This window comes from Orycteropus afer, unplaced genomic scaffold (assembly GCF_000298275.1).
Source record: "Orycteropus afer afer isolate SDZICR_OR568_19922 unplaced genomic scaffold, OryAfe1.0 scaffold00166, whole genome shotgun sequence".
NCBI lineage: Eukaryota > Metazoa > Chordata > Mammalia > Tubulidentata > Orycteropodidae > Orycteropus > Orycteropus afer.
The window spans coordinates 3,942,140-3,952,642 of record NW_006921753.1 but is presented as its reverse complement, the minus strand read 5'-3'; positions in this window follow the sequence as shown (position 1 = coordinate 3,952,642).

The following is a 10,503-nucleotide window of genomic DNA, read 5'->3' as shown; positions in this document are numbered from 1 at the left end:
GATGAACATCGGCGTGCATATATCTGTTCTTGTTATGGCTCTCACTTCTTTAGGGTATATACCTAGTAATGGGATGGCTAGGTCAAATGGTATTTATATTTCCAACTTTTGAAGGAATCGCCATACTGCTTTCCACAATGGTTGTACCATTTTACAGTCCCACCAGCAGTGTATGAGAGTCCCATGTTTCCATATAGTTTTGCACCCCTTGTGTTAGATTTATTACTCTGTACTCGATGAGTTTTTGGCTATTGTATATAGTATTTTTAATGTTTTTTACTTTATTTTCATATATAATGATGCTAGCTAGGATCTGGTAAATTAGATGTGTTGATTAAATCAACTTTCCTGATTTTAAATGAGACGCTAATATATTTTACCATTAAGATCAGTTATTGTTAGTTTATGGTAGACTCCTTATAGATTAAATAATACTTCTCTATTGCAGTTTTCTAAGAGTTTTATACTGAATATGTGTTGATTTCTGTCAAATGCTTTATTTGCACTTCTTTATTTGATTAGTTTAGACAATTATGTTAATATAGCTTCTAACATTAAGTCCCTTGCATATCAGGATAAACTCAGGTTGGTGATGTGTAAGTTTTTTATACTTCACTAGATTTCATTTGCCAATAGTTTGCTTAGGGTTTTTGCATCTATATTCATGCCTGATATTGGACTGCAAATTTGTTTTCTCATGCTATCTGTTCCAGTTGTTTATTGCTGCATAATCAAGTACTCCTAAACATAGATATTTAAAACAACCATTTTATATTTTCTCCTGATTTTGTGGGTTGAAAATTTAGGCAGAGATCTGCTAGGAAATATTTCTGTTCCATGTGGCATTGATTGAAATCATTCTGGTATTGGCTGGTGAGTGAACTAGGCTGGAAATCCATAACAAATTTCTTCCAAATGCCTTGTGTCTTGTCAAGGAAGGAAGGGATGCTGGGCTCAACTAGGCCTCACTCCTTGTCCATATAGTCTCATGGCCATTCCACATGATTTGAGCAGTGGTTAGTCAACAAAGTTTATCTGCCAATCCTCTTAAATGCTAGGTCTATATTGGCACCATCACTTAGAGTAGTCACATGCAGTGCATATTATAGAGGAGATATAAATTCCACATCTTAATGGAAAGAGTGTCAATGAATTTGTAGCTATCTTTTCCCTATCACATTATCTCTTTATGGATTTGTTATCAAGCTCAGATTAGTCTAATAGAAGGAGTTAGGTTTTATTTACTCTTTTTATATTCTCTAGAGTAGATTTAATAAGATTGTAATCATCTGCTCCTTAAATATTTTGAAGCTTCCTCTGAAACCTGTTGCATCTGTTTCGGAGAAGATTGTCATCTATCACTGGTAAGTATAATGATTATTGGACTAATGAGGCTTTCTGTTTCTTATTGAGTCAGTTTGGGTAAATCATTTTTCTAAGAATTTACTCATTTCATCTAAATTGTCAATATATTGGCACAAATTTGTTCATAGTAGTCTCTAGCTATCTTCTATTCTCTGTAGAATCTACAGTTCTGCAAATTTTTCATTATATTATTTATGCATTGTGTCTTTCTGTCTTAATCAATCTAATCAAAATTTGCCAACTTTATTAATATTTCAAAAACTAACATAATTGATCATTTTTATTTTATGCTTCTTTTTCCTTATTTCTACTGTTATCTATACTATCTTCTCTCTATTTTATTTAGATTTATTGTTCTTTATATCTCAAAATGAATACTTAGCTCATTAATGTTCTGCCTGTCTTCTATTCTAATTCATATATTACAGTGAGGGTTGGCAAATTATGGCCTGTGGATCAACTCTGACTCAACTTCTGTTCATGCAAATAAAATTTTATTGTCACACAACAGTGCTCATTTGTTTATGTGTTGACTATGGCTGCTTTCCTGCTACAATGGCAGAGTTGAATAGTTACAACAGAGACAACACAAAGTTGTCTATCTGACTCTCTATAGAAAAAGTTTTCCAACTTCTGAATTAAAGCAATAAATTTACTTTATCTTGTTTATAAAAGTTTTAATATCTGTTTTCATTGTCTTTCACTTGTAATAATTTTTTATTTCTATTATGATTATTCTTTGGATTAAGGGTTACTACTTTTATTTTTGTTATAGATTTTTCAACTTAATCATTATATATATGAGGAAATACTCTGTGCTCATACCATCCAGGGACTTTTCTTTTCTAATATATGTGTATATATAAATACGTGTGTGTGTGTGTGTGTGTGTACATACTCACCACCATTAAGTCGATTCTGACTCATAGTGACCCCTCCTTGAGTTTCCGAGGTGGTATCTCTATGGAAGTAGATTGCCCAGTAATATATGTACTTAAAACTAAAATGTTCTCTCTAAGCATGGCTTTTAACAGGTGATACAAATGGTTAACATGCAGTACTGCTAACTAAATAGTTGGAGATTTGATTCTACTCAGGATGCCTTGAAAGAAAGGCCTGGAAATCTACTTCCAAAAAAATCAGTCATTAAAAACTTTGTAGAGCGCAGTTCTGACACACATGACATTGCTAAGAATAGGAAATGACTTAACAGCAACTGATTTGGTTTTAATATAAATTATTACTTTTACAGGTACTTTACAGGTACCTGCTGCGTGACACATTTGAGTTACAATGAACCACATTTATGACAGTCCGTATTTTTTCCTGTATGCTATCATTAGTAATATGTAGTATTTACTATATCGCAGCATGTTAAGTTGCTGATGTTATCATTCTCAGATGATGTTAACTCACAGAAGATTAATTTTATGATTTATTATATAAAACACTACTGTATAAATTCAGTTTTCTAAACTAAATCAGGGGCTTCAGGTGCTTGAAAAACACTGACCGCTTTGCTAAAGTTGATAGGCAGATTCAGGAAGCAGTGAGATGTTACTGTGAAATATATGAAGAAAAAAAGACTAGGACCATACAGACAACTTTCACTAATTTTCTGACTATAAACACCATCTCCATTCCCAGAGATAATCCAGATGATCCAGAGCTTTCCACAAGTGGACTTATTACTACAACTACTACAACTGACAAAATGCCATGTCATCCAACTCTTCTTCATTGTCAAAGTACGTTTTTATGATTTGTGTATTTTTTAATGTATGTATGTATTAAAATATATCCTCAAGTTTATGCGTAACATTTCCAACCACCAATTACAAATAAAGATCATATTTATAAATGTACGGATAATAAAAGGCAATAATAATTAAAACTAAAAAAAAACATATAGAGACGTATTCACCTTATGTCAGAACTTCCATTTACTTCCTTCAAATTGTATGACATTTTATTGAAATTTTAACTATACATGTTTTCAAGTTCACAGACATTATTATTATTTTAGCAATCAATATTCCCCTGAGATTTACCTACTTTTTGATGCTCTTCATTTTTCTCACATATTCATCCAATCTGGGAGTTATATACTCTTTCTTTTTGAAGGATACACTTGAGTATTTTTTTTTTTGTGTAGATCTGTTGGGGATTAATTCTCTCAGTTTGTGTGAAAAATACTTTTATTCTCATTTGAAAAACATTTTCATTGGAAATAGAATTCTAAATTGACAGTTATTTTCTTTCCACACTTATTCAATTATTTTCTAGATTATATTTTTTTTATTTAGAAATTAATGATTAATCCTATTTCTAGTCCTTTGGAATTTTTTTTGTCTCTGTTCTTAAGAATTTCTTTCTTTGTTAATCAGCAATTTTACTATGATACACCTGTATGTGATTTTGTTTTTATTTACCATGCTTGGGTTTAATAAAGCACCTTGAATCTATGTGTTGATGTCTTTATTCATTTTTTATAAATAATAATTCTGTTATTATTTTAAACACACTTCTGTCTTAGCGTCTTTCTCTTTTTTCCCCAGGATATCCAATTATCCATATTTCAGATCTATATCACTCTATCCCCTATGTCTCTCGTAAGAATTTATCCATTTTTCCAGTTTTTAAAATATATTTTGGTTCTCTAATCCTGTCTTCTACTAACTTTAATCTGAAGATATACTTATCATTGAGTTCTCAATTTCAAGTTGTTTGTTTAGTTCTCAAATTTACATTTGGTTCTGCTTCAATTATCATAAACCTAGTCAGCATGGTTACTTTAAAAATCTGGATCTGATACCTCCATTTTCTGCATCTCCTATGAGCCTATCCCATTGTCTGTTATTTCTCTTGAATTTTGACCATATTGTCTTATTTACTTATGTTCTCTTTTTAATGAATACCAAAAATTATGTGAAAAGTTTTGGAAGTAAACGTTGGCCTATATTATCTTCACTGAAAGAAATTTATATTGCTACTGGCAAGTGACTGAGGGTTCTAACAATCCGAGATCACCTTATTTCATTTTTAGGAGTTGAGATTATTTCAAACTAGATTTCAGTTCCTGCAAAGGCTTCCTTCACTTCTGGTTCACCATTAATCTTACAGTGTTGAATTCAGGCTCCCAATACAAAATGTGAGGATTCTACCACTTATGTTTCTTGATGACTGACTTAGTTTCCTAGGGCTTCTATAACAAAAAAATCATAAAATGGGTGGCTTATAAAAACAAAAATTTATTGCCTCTTGGTTCTGGAGGCTGATATGCTAAATTTAGGTTTTGGCAGAATCATGTTCCCACCAGACTATAGGGAAAGATCTGTTGTCTGTCCTAGATTCTGGTAACTGCAGGCATTCCTTGGCTTGCAGCTGCAGCATTACTACATTATCAAATGGCCATCTTCCCCTCTGTTATAAAGACACAACTATGATTGCATTAGAACACCCTATTTATGTCAACTGAACTGATAACATTTTTAAATCTTGAAATGTAACATTAAAGAACCTATTTCCAATACAGGTCATGTACATAGGTTCTGGAGGTTAGGACTTTAACATACCTTTTGTGGACTTTAACATATCCATAACATAGGCCTTGGTCTCCCATCATTTTGTGGAGAAACAAGGGCCTAATTTGAAATTTACCATTACATCATTCACAGAATAATTAAATATGTGATTTCTGAAACTTAGCTTGTAGTATTAGTATGATAGTACTCTAGCCCATTCCAACATCTACAGATTAATCTGCAAATTGTGGGTTCAGCTTCTCAACCTTGTGCATATCTAAGACTTAGTCTCCTCATCTCACCTTTGGCATTACAACTAGTATACCCTGCCTTCTCACATCTGCTTACTTCTCATTGTTCTGATTTTACCTCACAGATTATTTTTTGGTTGTTTTCTTCCGTTTGTGTGCTTTGGGCTATTAGATATTTTCCTTTGTTCCTCAAAGTCCAGTGATACAAGACATTTTTTTTTTACTCTTATTATCTTATGGTGAAAGAACTAGAAGCAAGAGACCCTGACTTTTCTTTGCCAATCTATTAAGTACCAGCTTGGAGTCAAGTTTAGGCTTAGAGATCTTATGAAAAAAAAAAAAAGTAATAGTGAACAAAAATTCACAATTCCACTAATGACAAATACATGTTCTTGAAATGCTTTCTAAGATAAATAAAATCATTAAGTTCTTCCCTCTGTTTAATTATGTTCTAGTTGTTTTATTGGTGACTAATAAATCTCAGATGAGTCAGTGATAATAAACACATATGTCTCACAGGAAAATCAGTAGTTATCAAGGCAGACACTTGTTTAAATATCAAATTCTGGCTTTTAAAGGAAGACTTACACAATACTTAGTCATTCCAATTCTATTCATAAGTTTCATGCGTTACTTGCTGACTCAACATGAATGAGAGTGTTCAGTACGTGCTGAGTGAATGTGAAAACAAGAGAACTAGACTCAAGTCTATAGTACAAATTATAACTTTTTTTCTTTTTTACTCACAATGAACTATTTTTGTTTCTTATGAAGATTCAAATATTTCCAGACTGTCGGAGTATGTGTGAAGAAAAGTAGGATATTTTTCAGTGTTCCAGTAACATGAGCAGTCCCAAGTTGCCTACTTCTGCCTAATCATTTAGATTTTAACTATAAAAATAGTACTCATATTGAAAGTTATGTGTAAAATGTAGTATAGGGTAGTGGTGAAACTGAAGGCTCTGATCAGACTGATATTTAGACTTAAATCCAAGTTATTTTAATTAGTGACTAAGTTTTGAGTGAGTTTCTTAACTTCTCTAGGCTTGCATTCCTTCAATAAAATAATGTTAATATTTGTTTCATATGATGAAGATATATATAACAAGTGCTTCAAACACAGTAATGATTCAGGAAGTGAGCCATTACAATGTTTCAATATTGGTTTGGCTGTTTATTCTTCATGGTGTTTTCCATATGTATTGATAATTACTAATGATTGGAATGCAAAAGTTGGAAACAAAGAAAAAGCACTTGTTGTTGTTGTCTGGTGCTGGTTAAGTTGCCTCCAACTCATAGTGACCCTATGTACAACAGAACAAAACACTGCCCGATGCTGCACCAGCATCACAACCCTTGCTCTAACTGAGTCCATCATTTCAGCCACTGTGTCAATCCATCTCGTTGAGGGCTTTCCCCTTTTTGGCTGACCCTCCACTTTACCAAGCATGGTATCCTTCTCCAGGGAATAGTTCCTTCTGACAACATGACCAAAGTAGGTGAAATGAAGTCTGGCCATTCTGGCTTCCAAGGAGCATTCCAGCTGCACTTCTTCCAGGACAGACTTGTACAATCTTCTGACATATCATGGTACTTTTAGTATTCTTCACCAATACCACCACTCAAAAGCATCAACTCTTCTTCAGTCTTCCTTATTCATTGTCCAGCTTTCACACACATATGAGACGATTGAAAATACCATGGCTTGGGTTAAGTACATCTTAGTTTTCAAAGAGACATCTTTTCCTTTCAGCACTTTAAAGAGGCCTTTTGCAGCAGATTTGCCCACTGCAATACATTGTCTGATTTCTTGACTGCTGCTTCCATTGGTGTTGGTTGTGGAAAGTAATATGAAGAAGGATAGGAGGTTTGAAATGGCTTTGGTGATAGAAATGATGCCAGAGATCGCAGTATAGAATTTTGCAAGAGCAATGCTTTATTCATTAATAAATACATTTTTCAGCAAAATAGATGGTGACTAGGCACGTGGACTTCGCCAGATGGAATACATAGAGATCAAATGGACTACATCTGCAGAAAGAGATGATGCAGAGGTTCAATCAGTATCACCAATCAAAACAAGGCCAGGAGCTGAGTGTAAAACAGACCATCAATTGCTCATATGCAAGCTTAAGCTAAAGATGAAGGAAATTAAAACAAGGCCACAAGAGCCAAAGTATGACCATATGAACTTAAAAACCATCTGAAAAATAGATTTCATGCATTGAAAATCCATGGCCAAAAACCAGATAAGCTGAGGGATGACATCAAGGACAACCTACATGAAGAAAGCAAAAGGTCATTAAAAAGATAGGAAAGAAAAAAAGACCAAAATGTATGTCAGAAAACACTCTGAAATTTTCTCTTGAATGGAGAGTAGCTAAAGTGAATGGAGAAAATAATAAATAATAGTCAAACAGAAGATTTCAAAGGGCAACTTGAGCAGACAGAAAGTATTACAATGAAATGTGCCATGTTCTGGAATTAGAAAACCGAAAGGGAAAAACACACTCAGCATTTCTCAAGCTGAAAGAATTGAAGAAGAGCATCAAGCCCCCAATTGCAATACTGAAGGATTCTATGGGCAAAATATGGAATGATGCAGGAAGCATCAAAAGAAGATGGAAGGAATACACAGAGCCACTGTACCAAAAAAGAATTAGTGGATGTTCAACCATTTCAAGAAGTAGCATATGAACAAGAACAGATGGTATTGAAGGAAGAAGTTCAAGCTTTACTAAAGGAATGGGCAAAAACAAGACTCCAGGAATTGAAAGAATACCCATTGAAATGTTCCAACAAATGGATGTAGCACTGGAAGCACTCACTCATTTATGCCAACAAATTTGGAAGACAGCTACCTGGTCAACTGACTTGAAGAGATTCATATTTGTGCCCAATCCAAAGAAAGATAATCCAACAAAATGCGGAAATTATCAAGCAATATCATTAATATCACTTGCAAGTGAAATGATGCTAATGATATTTCAAAAATTGCTGCAGCTGTATATTGACAGGGAACTGCCAGAAATTCAAGCAAGATTCAGAAGGCATGGAATGAAGGGTATCATTGCTGATGTCAGATGGATCTTGACTGAAAGCAGAAAATACCAGAAAGAGGTTCACTGTGTATTATTGACTATGTAAATGCATCCAACTCTGAGGATCATAACAAATTATGGATAACATTCTGAAGAATGGGAATTCCAGAACACTCTACTATGCTCATGAGAAACTTTTACATAGACTAATGTCACATGCAAGTGAAATTTTGCTGATGATACTTCAAAAATGGCTGTATTGACAGGGAGCTGCCAGAAATTCAAGCAAGATGCAGAAGAGGGTATGGAACGAGGGATATCATTGCTGGTGTCAGGTGGATCTTGAATGAAAGCAAAGTACACCAGAAAGATGTGTACCCATGTATTATTGACTATGCAAATGAATTCAACTCTGTGGATCATAAAAAATTATGACTAGCATTGTGAAAAATGGCAATTCTAGAACACTTTATTGTGCTCATGAAAAACCTGAAAACAGACCAAGAGGCAGTGATTCAAACAGAACAAGATGATACTGCATAGTTTAACATCAGGAAAGGTATTCATCCGAATTGTATCCTTTCACCATACTTATTCAATCTGTATGCTGAACAAATAATATAAAAAGCTGGACTTAAGAAGAATGGGGAATCAGTATTAGAGGAAGACTCATTAACAACCTGCAAAATGCAAATGAAACAACCTTGCTTGCTGAAAGTGAAGATGACTTGAAACATTTACTGATAAAAATCAAAGACTACAGCCTTCAATATGGATTACACCTTAACATAAAGACAACAAAAATCATCACAACTGGACCAATAAGCCACATCATGACAAATGAAGAAAAGATTGAAGTTGTCAGGGATATTATTTTACTTGGATCCACCATCAATTCCCATGGAAGCAGTTGTCAAGAAATCAGAAAATGCATTGCACTGGGCAAATCTGTTGCAAAAACCTCCTTAAAGTGTTAAAAAGCGAAGGTGTCACTTTGAAGAGTAAGGTGTGCCTGACCCAAGCCAAGCATTATCAGTCACCTCATATGCGTGTGAAAGCTGGACAATGAATAGGGAATATCGAAGAAGAGTTGATGCCTTTGAACTGTGGTGTTGGCAAAAAATACTGACTTATGGACTGCTAGAAGAACGAACAAATCTGTCTTGGAAGAAGTACAGAAGTAATGCTACTTAGAAGTGAGAATGGCTAGATGTCGTCTCGCCTACTTTGGTCATGCTGTCAGAAGAGATCTGTCCCTGGAGAAGGATAGCCTGCTTGGTAAAGTAGAGGGTCAGTGAAAAAGGGGAAGACTCTCAGTGAGATGGATTGACACAATGGCTGCAATGATGGGCTCAAGTATAGTAAAGATTGTTATGATGGTGCAGGAATGGGCAGGGTTTCATTCTGTTGTATATAGATAGAGTCATTATGAGTCAGAGACAACTCAATGGCACCTAACAACAACAATAGAATATCCTATTGTACCTAAAAGGACCAAACCAAAAAAGCAAATCCACTGCTATTGAGTCGATTCCAACTCATAGTAACACCCATTGGGTTTCCGAGCCTGTAAATCTTTCTGGAAGTAGATTGTCTCATCTCCCTTCCAAAAAGGGTCTGGTGGGTTTGAACCACCAACCTTTTGCTTAGCAGGCAAATGCCTTATGCACTACGCCACTAGAGCTCCTTCCGAAAAGGACCAGTTACCTTATTGTACACAATCACATTTGGCAGTTCATGTTTATTTGTTTAATAAGTATTTTCTGAGCACTGAACTACTAAAAAAGCACTGTGTTGGCTCTGCAAATGATACAGAAAAGTGGAGGATATAATTTTTTCCTCAAGTAATGTTACACATAAAATAAGATTTTAATTGACTATACAATGCTGAGTGATTATATCACCACGCAAAATATCGCATATGATATAATCCAACAGGAACTCAATCCTCAAAATGTGCAGTTTGATCCAGTCTTCATATAAGCACTTCTTTATCCTCATCACCAGAAGCCCCCATGGCACTCTTTTTCTTTTTGACCCTAACCACCCAGAGGTAGATCAGAGGTCACAAGTTAAAAGAACACTATCTTTCAGATTGCCAAATAAGCACACACCAACAGTAAGTTTGGGGAGCCCACACAACACCTCAACCTTCTCACCTGCTAGCTACAAATTTGAGGTTGGTTTTTCACTATGCCATCAGGATGCTGATCTGCCCAGTACTACATGTCATCTAATGTCCCGACTGCTGCTTCCATTGACATCGATTGTAGAAACAAGCAATGTGAATTCTTTAACAACTTCAATCTTTTCTCCATTTAT